Source organism: Tenrec ecaudatus, chromosome 4 (genome assembly GCF_050624435.1).
Source record: "Tenrec ecaudatus isolate mTenEca1 chromosome 4, mTenEca1.hap1, whole genome shotgun sequence".
NCBI classification, from domain to species: Eukaryota; Metazoa; Chordata; class Mammalia; order Afrosoricida; family Tenrecidae; genus Tenrec; species Tenrec ecaudatus.
Window position 1 is genome coordinate 144,599,803 of NC_134533.1, and position 13,179 is coordinate 144,612,981.

The 13,179-nt window shown below is 39.3% G+C and overlaps 1 protein-coding gene across 4 annotated transcripts in view; it reads right to left on the reverse strand.

Annotated features, from left to right (window-relative positions):
• The window catches only part of PPP2R3A (protein phosphatase 2 regulatory subunit B''alpha), a 202,596-nt gene that overhangs the window by 2,106 nt on the left and 187,311 nt on the right, over nucleotides 1-13,179 (reverse strand). The window lies entirely within an intron of this gene.

Sequence of the window (13,179 nt, forward strand, 5' to 3'; positions counted from 1 at the left end):
AAAGCCAGCAGCTGCTATGTGGGAGAAAGAAGGCTGGCGGCTCAGGTGCAGGTTTAGAGCCCCAGAAACCCTAGATGGGGTCACTTTGGGTCAGGATCGACTTGATGGTGGGTTTGTTTTTCGGATGTTTGATAACAGTATTTGGAATCCGTGCTTGGTCTTGGTAACCCTTTGGAGGGCCTTTTGATAAAAGCACTGGAACAGAAATACCCAGACATACAGTGTCTTCTAAAAGATAAAGACCGACAGCTAGGTGCCCTAGAATTGGTTTGAGCTTATAGTAACCCTGTGTACAACAGAAGGAAAGGCTGCCCCGTCCTGTGCCATCCTCAGTCATTGCTGTGTTTAGCACTTGTCTCAGCCGGTGTTGGTGCTGACCCTCTACGGAGCCTGCTACCCCCCTTTAAGGCAGTCTACAGTGGAGACATTGGCTGATGCTGCGATACCCAGTAGGTGGCGCCGGTTTAAGGTTCAAAAACTTGTTTTTGCATCTAGAGGTTAGTGAGGGTTAAAATTGGAGGAGATGGGGAGCCTAGTAATACTTGGAAAACTTCACTATGAGTACCTGCTTATGAGCCTAACAAATTGTTTGCAACTTGGTCATTTTGCAAAATTGACTCCTTATCAGTTGTTCTCCCCCACCTCAATCTCCTTAAAGCCTCTGTAACTGTAATACTTTGGAAAAGGGAGCAGTTAAGAGAATATACTTGATAAGAGCTTCCATTTTTGGAACTAAATGCTCAGAAGTTACTTCACGCAATGTATCTGCTCCGTGATTGCTTCTTATGTGCCAGAATGGAAGAAATTGTCTTCCTGTTTCCTAAATTGCCATGTGCAAGGTGTCAGTGTTCTAAACACCTTGATGCAGGTCTGGGAATAGGTACTCATTTCAAGAGTTAAATCGGAATTGAGACCCACCAGCAAATATTTGAACTTACTGAGCATGAGCTAAAAGCTAGAGGGATAAAGAGAAGATGACCGAACCAGAACCTCTCTCACAGTTTGTTGCTTAATGGGGGCCATCTGGAATCGTCAAGTGGTTCCAATCTCAAATTGATTGCTAAATATGGCTTTTAGCATGTTATTTAGCCCTTCTGTATCAGTTTCCATAACTAATGAGATGATAAACAGTTCTTAACCTCTGTGAGGTTGAGATGGAGCTACTATTTTCATGTTGGGGAAGTGACGATGCTTAGTGGAGCATGATGCTGACGTGTGACCCTGTATTACTGGGCAAGGTTAGAGAACATTGAACATTTTTTTTTGTCATTTGTAAACAAGAGATTTAAGAAAGAAATCATAATTACTCACACCCTAGTCTCAGGCCAGAAGTGTGACTTCTAAGCAATGGATTTAATTCTGTCTAGACACTTAGTTGGCATTGACTCCATGGCAGTAAATTAAGCCTTGAGTTTTAGTACATACCATATACACTCGAGTATAAGCCAGCCCGAATATCAGCTGAGGCACCTAATTTTACCACAAAACTGCATAAGAAATGTGCTGAAAAAACTCGGCTTACACATGAGTATATATGGTAAATTCTAATGTCCGGTGGGCTCGAAAGGCTGGAAAGGAGGTGTGTGTTATGTATGTTAAGAATTTTAAGAAAACATTATCTGAGAAAGTTACCTTGAGATTTACCTCTTGGGAGGTTGTATTTTATCATTCATAGTCAAGTGATGGTTGTAAATCATTTGATGTTTGCAGCAACTAAAGTTTTTCTCTCAAAATCCCTGCCATCAGCTTTTAAAAGATCTTTATCCGTTTTCTTTAACCGGAGCAATCTACTGTGACCCACTGCATTGAAACTACTCTTGTCCAGGTCACCAGTGAACCTTCACGTGCCTGACTCCTACTTTTAAAATGTGCTTTTCAGAGCACCCTGTTTCTTGGATCATTCATGAGCTTTACATCAATGTCCCAAATGGAACTCTTGAATCCTTTACAACAAAATCTGTTCCATTACTAGGTTAATCTGCTTATCTATTATGATTCCACTATAAACCATGAAATCATTGACTCCTTTTTGTTTTACACTTAATATCCAATACATCTGCAAACTTGTTGATTCAACGCAACAAATGAAACAAAACACCAAATTCATTGTCGTACCCTCGATGCCAACTCATAAAGTAGAACTAGAGTAGAAAGCCCCGTCTTTTTCCCTCTCAGTGGTTGGTTTTAAACTACTGTGATCTAGCGATTAGCAGCCTAATTCAGCACCAGACCTCCTAACTAGACCAGCAATGCCTGTTTTTTCCTTGAATTACTATTGTCATCCTAGCCTGGAACTACCATCACCTCTGTGTGGACGACTTTAGTGATTTTTTTTCCCCATCTCCCTGCTTCTATCCTTGTACTACTACCAATCTAGCAGAGTAATTTTCAAAAGGCAGAAGTAGAAATTATATTACTTTCATGTTTGACATTTTTCAAAAACTTCCCTAGGCCCTACATGATCTGTTCTGAATTACAAGGCTCCTGTGTACAACAGAAGGGTCCGTCCACCCTGCACCATCCTTCTCTGTTAACGTTGAAGCCCACTGTGTCAATCCATCTCATCGAGACCCTGGAGAAGGATGCCAGTTTCCAGCAACTGCTTTCCCTTGATAACATGGTTCAAAGCACATGAGAAAGTCTCACCACCCTCATTTCTAAGGAGCACTGTGGCTGCACTTTCTCCAGCAGATTTGGTGGTTTTTCTGGCAGTCTATGACACTTTAATTATTCTTTGTCAACACCATAATTCAAACGCATCAATTCTTCTCTGGTGTTACTCATTGTCCAGCTTTCACACGTATGTGAGGTGGTAAAATATACCATAGTTCTTGATGCTGTTAATTTTTGAAACGGTTGAACATCTTTGTGGTCCTTCTGTGTATTCCTTGCACCTTCTTGCTAACCCGTGCGAATCCTTCCAACCCCACTCCCCTTAGTTGCTCACTACTCCAGGTACATGGGTTTCTTTTTAAACATTTCCCCAACATGCTGTATTTTGCCTCAGATTTATTAGTTTGTTTAATGCTGCTATAATGGAAAGTGGGTGGCTTTAACAAACAAGATTTTATTTTCTCACAGTTTAGGAGACTAGCAGTCTGAACTCAGTGTCAGATATATGAGAAGGCTTTCGCTCTCTGATATCTCTGGGGGAAGACCCTTGTTTCTTCAACTTCTGTTTCCTGCCTCCTTGGGGCTTCTGTTAATCTTCCCCAGTCCTAACTGCTTGAGATTAACATAAAATATTATGTTAATTTATAACTAATTCTGTCTCACTAATAGAACAAATCGCACCTAGACCCAAATGAGGTAGTAACCACAGGTACAGAGACTAAGAATTACAACGTATATTTGAAGGAGATACAATTCAATCTCTAACACCCTTTGGTCCTCCAAAACATGCCCTCCCACATGCAAAATACATTATCTTAAAATACCAATACTAAAAGTCTTAAATGGGTTCCAAGTTCAAAATCTTGGAGTCATTGGAAACACATACTAGTTTCCTAGGACTGCATAACAAATGACCACAAACTTGGTAGCTTGGAACAAAAATGTATTTTCTCTGTTTTGGGAGGCTTGACAACTATATCAAAGTTTTGACAAGTCCAGTGTTCCCTCAGAAGGGACTAGGGAATCGTCTATCCCTTGACTATCCTAGCTCCTGGCTGTTGCGAGCCCTCTCTGCCATTCCTTGGATTGTAGTTGCATCCCTCCATTTTCTGCCTTGGTCTTCACATGACCATCGTTCCTCTGTGTGTCTGCATTTCTCGTCCTCTTAAATGGACTCACTGCTGTGGAGTCAATTCTGACTCAACGTGACCCTGGAGGACTTGTTCCCTAGAGTGTAACGACTCACAGGCATGGGAAACCCCATCTAGTTGTCTCCTGAGGGGTTGCCAGCCGCTGACCTTAGAATGGACAGCCCAATTCTTAAGCACTGTCGCTAGAGCTCCTTGACTGGAGCAGAGCCTCGGTTTTTCTTCCAAAGTTAGCAGCCCAACATGTCACCCACTCGTGCTAGTTAGTCATTGGATTTAGAAAACTCAAAAAATAACTGCCATTGAGTCGATGTTGACTCATCCAACTCTATTGGACAAGGTAGAACTGTTCTTGTGCATTTCTGAGACTAGCTCTTTACAGGAATAGAAATCCCCATAGGGGCCCATTCTAAACCAATTATTATTCCCTCTTAACTAACTGTATTTACAAAGTCCCAAATAAGATCCAACTTGAACTGATTTTTTGGGGGGCAGATGGGAGAGGCTTGGTTGGGGGAGTAATATTCAGTCTAGTCCCAGGGTCATGAGATCATCACGGTGGTCAATTCTTATAGATATAAAGGAGCGTAACAATTTTAGTTGGAAATATCCTAATTATAAACTAAAAGAAAGGGACATTCATTTTGATTCCCAAACAGTGCCTGGAATAGAATAGATACCAGTGAATACCTGGTGAAATAAAATTGAACTTTGTTTGAATGTATATGAAAATATGTCATATTAACTTCAGGTTCGTATAAAGTTCGTATAAAGTCTCTGTATTTTATTATTAAGAAAAAACCCAACTATTCTTCCAGTAACATTACATACCTAAGCTTAATGTTAATGTTAATGTTAATGCCTGTCATTCATTTTCCCATACTCCAACATAAGTACACATGTATGCACACACATTCCTGATTCTTTATTGAGGCCTGGATAGTCAGGCTCCATTCAACCCTCCAGACTAAATACTCACAGATTACTTTTCTGGAAGATTGCTCTGGTAGGTTTTTGACTAGCTAGCCTTCTTTTCCTGGGTTGTTAAAAGTAAATATAAAGTTTTACAAAGAGTAATTCATAAGTAATAAAAGCAAGTAGACTAGAACAAGTAGGCAAATAGAGAAAAAAAGCTACCTTTCCTGAAAAACTGCCGCACTTGTTGACTAGCTTCCTTATCTAACATTTCACATTTATGGTAAGAGAAAAGAACTACACAACTGTCCTGTATCAAAGGAGCTCTGGTGGCATCATAGTGAGTTCCCTGTCGGGCTGCTAACTGTAAGGTTAGCATTTCGAAACCACCAGCTGCTCCTTGAGAGAAAAATGGGCTCTCCGGTAAAGATTTAGAATCTGGAAAACTCAACAAGGGCAAGGTTGTTATGAGTCGGCATCATCTCAATAGCAGTGAGTTTTAAGTTATTTTGTATAAAAATGACATGTCTGGCAGTAATACATGTAAAGGTGCAAGGTGACAGTAACACTGGCTGTGGTGGGTAGGGCTGTGTCGCAAGTTGGACGGGCCATGGTTCTCAGAGGCTTGCCGGTGAGCAATGATGACATTTGGCAATTATGTAATGAGGGGCGTCCTCCACTTTCCCAATGCTGACTTTGATCGCCTTCGGAACCCAATCATGTCATCAATTGAGGAGTGGGTTTAATAGAAAATGGTTCTAAATGACCAATAATCGGGAAAGAGATGTTTGAGAGCACGCTCAAATATTGAGTCATTTTAAAAACAACATTAACTAGCAAATGGAAATAGATCAAAGTTTTTAGTAATGATTCTCGGTAATAAACAAGGGTAGTTTTTAATAATATTTTTCAAATATTTATTCAATAAGCCTGTTTCTTTGCTAATTAGATAAAAACTTAAACAATTATATCTAATCAAGGTAATTCAAAAGTAAAACTGTTGGTGAAATAGCAGACTATCTTATAACAAAGTACTTTTTACAATAATAAATGGCTTTTAAATAGATATTTAAAGCAATCAAGTATTAGTCGAGTTCAGTGAGGTCAAAGATAAAGAGGTGAAGGTAACTGGCACTCAGGGCTTTGGGGTTCTACTTCATTACCTAGGTAGAATTTCTAGAAATGCTATTGTATATTGTGTTCACTTTGTGTTTTAATTTACAATGTTTGCAGCCTTGTACCTCCTTTACCTTTGCCAGACCTAAGAGTCATTAATAGGATACTTAATGGAGGCATTTTACCTAATTACCACGCTTGACTCAGAAGTTGCACGTGGCATGAAGCTACCTATGATTATTAGATGGTAAAGCAGGTGGAGACTTTCAGTTTCTTTTTGGAAGGGCAAAGAAATCATCTAGGCTTCTCAAGGTACCTTGTAGCGAGAGTGGCTGCCAATATGGCTGCCTTCTGCGCACTCGGTAAACATCTGCTGAGGACACCCTGCATCTCCAACAGCCTGCCAGGTGCTGGAGGGGCAAGATGAGTAAGACATGGTTCTTTGCACATACGGAGTCCACAGTCTAGTGGAAAGACGTAATAGCTTGATTTCTTTAAGCACTCATATACCAGACACTGTCCAATATGTTATATCTATTACCTCTAATTCTCAATACAATCCTGTTGTTTATACAACAGATTGACTGTGTGTTAACTTCGTGCATGTACTGCGTCCTGGGAAGGAAGGTAGGTGGTGGAATTCTAATGTGACAGCTCAGAGATGTTAGTAATGTGCCCAAGATCACATAAATGGTAGCATTGGTAGCCATTGTTTATTGCTTGTTTAGGTAATGTTCTAGGAGCTTTGTATTATGTACATGGTCTGAATCCTTATTAACCAATATGATAAGAGGAATTCCCACTGTACAGAGAGCATGTTGCTTGAACGACAGTAACTGGCGGAATGATTGAAATTTAGGGTTGTTTAACTCTAGACTTAAGGAGCCCTGCCTGGTAACATAGTGGATCATGAGTTGGGTTGCCAACCTTAAGGTCAACAGTTCAGACCCACCAGCAGCTCTGTGTTAAAAACTGGAGGGCTTCTATTCGGGTAAAGAGTCTTGGACATCCACAGAGGCAGTTCTATTCTCACTGTCGTTGGAATGGACTTAAAAGCAGGTTGTTAACTTTAGACTTCACATTGTGTTCCTCCCTTCCTCTATCAGGAGTAGTCATAGCTACTATTTACCAGGCATCTACTTTTTGCCCGGTTTGTACATATCTCAGATTCTCACAAACTACCTTGCAAGGTCAGTTGATGGTATCCTCTGAAATGGAGCCTTAGGAGTCAGGTAACACGCCCAGCTGGTAAGTGGTAGGAGAACCAGATCCATCTGGCCTCTGAGCCGCTGCTCACTTAGCACCATTCTTCCCCTCTTTCTAATATTTGAGGCTGGTAATGTCTCTGGCACTCAGACTCATCCTGTGATGAAGCTTTAGGCGGCGCTATGTGTAATCTTTGTCGTTTGGAAGCAGTCAGCCCTTGCTCCGGTAAGCAGGCCTTGCCTTCCCTTTGCCGACAACTTCAGAGCTTGGTCTCTGCCCTGAGACTGCTATAATAAGCCTTTTCCTCTCCCCTGGGAACCTCATCACCCACTTGTGCTCTGCGTAGGTCTTATCTCCTACAACACGAGAAGAGGGCTGTCCAGAGCTGCTCATGTACACTGGTAGAGTTTCACCCAGCTGGTCCCTGCATTTCCTCTCACGACCTATACTCCTGCATCGCTTCCTCTTCCTTCCCTCCACCCGCACCCACAGCTTTTGTGCCAATAGAACTCGAAGAAAAGTCTCTGTGTGCTGCCTGCGTCTTTTCTCTCTCGTCAGCCTAACATGGCTATCTCTATTGCCCTGGGAAGCAGTATATAGTAAACTTCTGTTTTCAGAGAATGTCTATGTGCATGGAATTGTCTCAAAGGATATACCTCAAAATGATAGTGGTAGATTTTAGGGGAATATTTTTATTTATCTCTATTTTCTATGTGTTTTGTAGTGAACATCTATTACTTATGTAAATGGATAAAAACACACAATTACCTTTTCCTGTTTGTTAAAATAATGCATACTTATTAAAAAATAAAAGTATCAGAACAATCAAAAAGGAAGAAAACAAACACATTATTTATAATCCCATAGTCCTCAGAAAACAAAACAAAAGAACTCCCCCACCCAAAACAAACCCTCACTGCCGTCGAGTGGATGCAGACTCCATGCAGCGCTGTAGAAGAGGGTAGCACTGCCCTCGGGGATTTCTAAGACGCTACCTCACTCCAGGAGCAGATGGCCTTTCCTTTCACTGGCTGCTAGTTTTGAACTGCTGACCTTGCAGATAGCCCAACGCGTTGTAACCACTTAAGCCACTGTTAGTATTTTGGAGCATTAGCTTTGAATTTATGTCTGTCTTTGAGATTCTATCACAAACAATTTTTTTTTAATCCTGGCTTTCCAGGTCTGGTCACGTCTTTCAACAAGTACATCTTTTAAATGGCCGCAAAAAATGTGACACAGTTATTCCACACCTTATTTAGCCACTGTACATTTTCATTGCTTCACATTTTTAATTCAGATTTCATGACCTATGTCAGTGAACTGAATAGAACAATTCTAACCAAATTTCTAATGAGTCCTGGTAGACAGCCAGAAGCAGCAGAAGCAGGGAGGCAAAGGGTACAGATTCAGACTGCTGTACATCCTGTCAAATTACTCTGCTCTCAGCACTGCCTGGAAATGCTTGTCTTTCTGCCAGTCAGCCAGGGAGGCCTCCTTTGAGACACCTGATTTCAATGGCATCTGCTGTCTTTCCTATGAGGGCAGAGAGTCTGTCTTTGGTCACCAATACGAAATAATGTAGAAATGCAAACACTGGATTATTAGTTTTTACAAATTTAAATAAACTGCTGCCCAATCCAATCAGTTTTTAATTTTTGGCTATTGCTTTTTGAAAAAGGCTTTATTAATGCATCATTTAGGTACCATAGAATTGACCATTTTTAACTTTTAGAAAATTTGAAATACTGCGTGGCCACCATCACATCTAACCTACGCAGTTTCATCTCCCTGTTTGTGCCCCTCCTCTCCCTCATGCTTTTGCTATTCATGCCCCACACCCATCCCTGCAACAAGGCAACCACTGCTCTGCTTTCTTAGCTGTATAACTTTGCCTTTTTTCAAATTTCATATAGATCCAATTATATAATATGTAATCTTTAGTCTCTTTCACAAAGAATGAGATTTTTGAGATATATTTGTAGGACCCCTGGCTAAGCACTGGACTGTTAACTGTAAGGTGGGCAGTTCAAACCTACCAGATGCGTCGCGAAAGAGAGGTGGGGCTGTCTTTCCCATTAAGATTGACAGTTTCAGAAAAACCCTGCGGGGAGATCTACTGTGTTAAGAGTTGGAATCAACTTGATGACAATGGATTGGTTTTTTATATGTGTTTATATGCATTGGCATTTCATTCTTTCACTTATTTTTTAAGCAACGTTGACATATAATAATGTCTCATACTTCAAGTGTATGGGAAACTTGACCTTTGTATACATTTGTGTCAACACAAGTAAGATAATGAAAATATCCAGTCTTCTTCCCTAATTTTCCTTGTGCCTTTTGAAACTTGTCCCAGTCCCTAGGCAATCAGTAATATGCTTTCTATTGCTATAAATTAGTTTTAGTTTCTAGAATTTTATATAAATAGAACCATGTGGCATGCACTCTATTTTATTTATCTTCTATTACTTGGTGGAGTAACTTTGAAATTCATCTATGTTTATCAAAATAGCCTATTCCTTTTTTAAATTGTTGACTAGCATTCCATTTTGTGGATAGTTCACATTTTGTTGTCAATTCACAGTTGATGAATATCTTGATGAAGTATGGGGCTATTATGAATATTTCTATATAAGACTTTGGTGAACATTTCTCTTAGGTAGATTCCTAGGAATAGAATTGTTGATTCATTAGGTAAGTGTATGCTTAACTTTGGGGAGAAATTGCTCAACTTTTCTAAAGAGGTTTAATTGTTTTATAACTTGTTGGCCCAATGTATTATGATTTCAGTTTATCTACATAATAGGCTCATGATTTGAGCCTTACTAGTGGTTGTGTACTTTATCTTATTGTATCTTTAATTGCAGTATAATATATACAACAAAACATTTGTCAATTCAAAAAACTTGACAGGCATAATCAGTCACACTGATTACATTCTTCATGTTATACAACCATTATCACAAATGTTCTCATTGATCCCATCACACTCGACAAAAACTCAGTGTCCCTACGAATAACTCTTTTTGCCCCCTACCCCAAACCACTAATACATTTTGGTTTCTATACATTTGCCTATTTCATAGAAGTGAGTATTTCACTAAGTGACTTCTTTCACTAAATATAATGTTTACAAGGTTCATCCATGTTGTGGCAAGCATCAGGATGTTATTTACTCCTCTTCCTGGCTCAGTACTAGTCCCTGTTATGTACAGACCACATTTTGTTTATCCGCTTACCTGTTGATGGACAGTTAGGATGCATCCACTTCTTGGCTGTTGTGAAGATGTGGCAATGAACGTGGGCATGAAGGTTTCATTCGTTCCCTGCCCTCAGGTGTGGGGGATATATTTAGGGTTGGGGTTGCTAGGCCTTATGGCAGTTCTTTGTTTTTGGGAAAATGCCTAACTGTTTCCCATAGTGTGCACCATTTTGCATTTCCACCAGCAGCGGCTGAGGGTTACAGTTCTATACAATCTTACTAATACTTGTTATAATACCTGTTATTTTTTTAATCATCGCCAGTTTAGTGAGGTGGCATGATTGTGGTTTTGATTTGCATCTCTTGATGGCTATTGCCACTAAGCATCTTTTCATGTGCTTGTTGACTACTATCTGTGTATACCGTCTCAGAAACCCGCAGGAACAGTTCTCCCGGCCCGGTAGGACCGCGATGAGTTGGAATTTACTTAATGGCACCGAGTTTGGTTTGAGTTTCTTTTAGTGAAATGTCTATTCAATTTTTTTGCCAATTTGTTAGTTCTGTCTTTTTTTGTTGTTAGGTTGTGAGTTCTTTATATATTCTAGATATTAAACCTTTATCTCACTCACACACACACACTTTCCCCAAATTTCTTATTTTGTAGGTTGTCTCTTTGTTGATAATTATTTATTATTTATGTACATGTTCCTAATGCCTACTGAGAGAGAGCATCTTTTTGTATGCACATTTGCTATTTTAATCATAGGGAAATATTTATTCAAATTGTTGTCCATTTTATTATTGAGTTGTAAAAACTTGTTTATTTAAAATATATTCTGGATATGTCTTTTAGCGAGATGTTTTGTAAATATTTTCTCTTGTCAGTCTTTCATTAAAGGTGTATTTTAAAATAATAGTTTTTAATTTTGAGTAAAGTGCAATTTGTAAAATTGTTTATTGCTCTTCCCTAATCCAAGGTCAGATACTTTTTTCATCTTTTATTTAACTCTAGAAACTCTGGTTTTTAGTGTTTATATTTAGGGAATGATCTAATATGGGGCAAGATATAGACTTATATAAGTTCTTTTTTTTTGGTATATAGATATCCAGTTATTCCTGTATCATTTTGGAAAAAAACTATCCTTTCCACTTTCATTGAAAACTAATTGACTACACCCACACCTACACACCCACACACACACACACACACACACATATACAGGCCAAAGACCTAACCCAAACCCACTGCCACCGAGTCAGAGTGACCCTGTACAGGGCTTCCAAGGCTGTATATCGAGAACTGACATTTTAATAATGCCAACTCTTCTACTCCCTTCACTTACTTAGGTCTTTAATCTCTGAGCACTGTTTTACAGTTTTCAGTATACAGCTATCAACTTATTTGTTACTAAGTATTTAATTCTTCATGCTGTTGTGAATTATTTTTTACTTTAATTTTATTTCAAATTTTATTTGAAGTTCAATTTATTGTAGAATTTCATGTTCTTCATTGCTAACATGGAAATATGGAAATGCAACTAGGCTTTAGTATATAGAACTTACCTTCTGAGACTTTTCTTATTTATAAGTTCTAGTATTTTTTTGTAGATTTCTTAGAGTTTTCCATTTATACAGCTTCATTGTTTGTAAACAAGCAGTTTTTTCCTTATTCCTTTCTATAATAGAATGCCATGAATGGCTTTTTCTTGCCTTGCTGAACTAGGTATGACTTGCAATGTTAAACAGACATTGTGAGAGTGAATATTCTTCTCTTGATTATATGGGGAAGGTACATTATTTTCCACCTTAAGTATGATGTCAGCTCTAGATTTTTCTAAGATTCCCTTTATCAAGTTGAAGTCTCCTTTTTGAGAGTATTTTTTCATTTCTGGATGTTGAATTTTATCAAATGCTTGTATTAGGTTAAGATGATCTTTTTTAAGAAAAAAAATTTGCTCTTGTATCCTAGTTGCATATATATATACACACACATAAATATAATAAATTATACTTATTGATTTTCCTATGTTAAACCTTCCATTCCTGGGGTAAACCTCACTTAATTTGATATGCTTATATTTAAACCATTTTGTTGGGGGCTCGTACAACTCTTATCACAATCCATACATACATCCATTGTGTCAAGCACATTTGTACATTTGTTGCCATCATCATTCTCAAAACATTTGCTTTCTTCTTGAGCCCTTGGTATCAATCAGCTCCTCATTTCCCCCTCCTTCCCCCACTCCCTCATGAACCCTTGATAATAAATTATTATTATTTTGTCATATCTTACACTGTCCGACGTCTCCCTTCACCCACTTTTCTGTTGTCTGTCCCCCAGGGAGGAGGTTATATGTAGATCCTTGTAATTGGTTTCCCCTTTCCACCTCACCTTCCCTTCACCTTCCTGGTATCGACACTGTCACCAATGGTCCTGAAGGGATCATCTGTCCTGGATTCCCTGTGTTTCTAGTTCCTATCTGTACCAGTGTACATCCTCTGGTCTAGCCAGATTTATAAGGTAGAATTAGGATCATGATAGTGGAGGTGAGAGGGTTGGGGGAGGAAACATTTAGAAACTAGAGGAAAGTTGTATGATTCATCGTTGCTACCCTGCACCCTGACTGGCTCATCTCCTCCCTGCGACCCTTCAGTAAGGGGATGTCCAGTTGCCTACAGATGGTTCTTGGGTCCCCAATCTGCACCCCCCCTCATTCACAATGATTTGAGTTTTTGTTCTTTGATTCCTGATACCTGATCCCTTCAACACGTCGTTATCACACACAGGCTGGTGTGCTTCTTCCATGTGGGCTTTGTTGCCTCTGAGCTAGATGGCTGGTTGTTTACTTTCAAGCCTTTAAGACCCCAGGTGCTATATTTTTTGATAGCCTGGCTCCATCAGCTTTCTTCACCACATTTGCTTATGCATCCGCTTTGTCTTCAGCAATTGTGCCAGGAAGGTGAGCATCATGGAAT